This window comes from Plutella xylostella, chromosome 20 (genome assembly GCF_932276165.1).
Source record: "Plutella xylostella chromosome 20, ilPluXylo3.1, whole genome shotgun sequence".
NCBI classification, from domain to species: Eukaryota; Metazoa; Arthropoda; class Insecta; order Lepidoptera; family Plutellidae; genus Plutella; species Plutella xylostella.
In genome coordinates this window covers 7,156,373-7,158,039 of record NC_064000.1, presented here as the reverse complement: position 1 = coordinate 7,158,039, position 1,667 = coordinate 7,156,373, and positions in this window count along the sequence as shown.

The following is a 1,667-nucleotide window of genomic DNA, read 5'->3' as shown; positions in this document are numbered from 1 at the left end:
TATTTGGTGCATGCATACCATTAATAATAAAATTACAAAATTAAAAGCTAGTCATAATAATATATTATATTACAAATTGTCAGCAAAAAATTCACGTACATTATAATATGTCTTTTCTACTAGAAGTTTTTTTAATTGTTTTTTAAACTGTATCATATTATTCGTCTCTCTTATATCTTGCGGTAAGTGGTTAAAGATTTTTGTTGACATTCCAAATATACTATTATCGAAGAGAGCTGTCCTCCTCGAGAATGCACATAGTTTATTTTCGTGCCTTCTACTCTTTAACGTTGTAAATCTATTTAAATTCGATTTGACGAATACTGCAACTTCATAAATATATAAGCTTGGTAATGTCAACAATTTAAGTTTTTTGAAATGTGGTTTGCATAATATATCCTACCGAATAAAGAAAATTTCACATTAATATCTTAGTTCTACGCTGCGATAGCTTCATTCAAAGTTGGGGTAGTCGAAAATCTCCCTAGGTACGTTACGTTACCCTACCTACTTATCTACCAATTTTTTTAAAGTAGGTATTACACTGGAACTCAGTACTCACAAAGACATTGTTAATTTGTGTAAAAAGTTTACTTACATCCAATCTAATAGTTCCATTGTAAAAATTAAGAGAATGAAATTTGGAATGTTCCTAACTATGTAAATAATATATCTATAGACGTAATAATATGAAGACAACTGTGTAAGTAAAAAAAATAAACAGCTTTATTTGTATATCAAATGTGTTTCTCATAAAATTTTATAATTATGATTTATTATTCACGGAAAGTTACATAACACACATATTAATTATTATTTATTTATGAAGAATCATCGTTCCTGAGCCTTCAGCGTGAATAATTTGCCACTTTTCGATTCAATTCGAAGTAACAAACAAGAAATCTATAAATCTTTGAGTTTATCAATACATAATAATATGAGATTTTCACTTTAAATTGTTAACGAACATTGGTACAGTTGGAATCGTTTTTGATTTCTGCTGTGTGAATCGGCAAGTGTGAATTTTTTCATGCTCACTAGTCTGCAGTCTACAACAATGCAAACTGCAGCAGCACGACGGTGTAGGTGGCGACGACGCCGATCACTCGCAGCGGCAGCCTGGCGTCCACCGTGAACAGCCCGCACGCGCTCCACGCGCCGTACTCACACGCGCTCACACGCAACACGTTCTTGCATAACTTTTGAACTTGCACTGAAAAAAAGAAAGATTTTGAGTCTGCATAAAATGCAATATGAATATGTGATGAAAAGGAATAAATGTGTGTGGCGATATAAAAAAACTGCATAGCTAGATACGTTAGTCTATTGGAATTTAAGTATACCACCGCTCTTACGATCAAGGAAAACATTGTGAGGCAATCTGAATATCTGGATTTAGCACACATCTATCTAGATGACTGTGTGGTTACAATTTTAAAAATATATTATCCTAGTAGTTCCCGCGCGCTTCGCTTCGCTTAAAAAGTTTTCCCGTGGGAATTCCGAGATAAAAAGCCTATGTTCTTTCACAGGGTCTAAACCGTATGTATACCAAATTTCATTCAAATCCGTTCAGTAGTTTTGGCGTGAAAGAGTAACAGACAGACAGACAGACACAGTTACTTTCACTTTTATAATATTAGTTAGGATTAGGATTATATCTTACC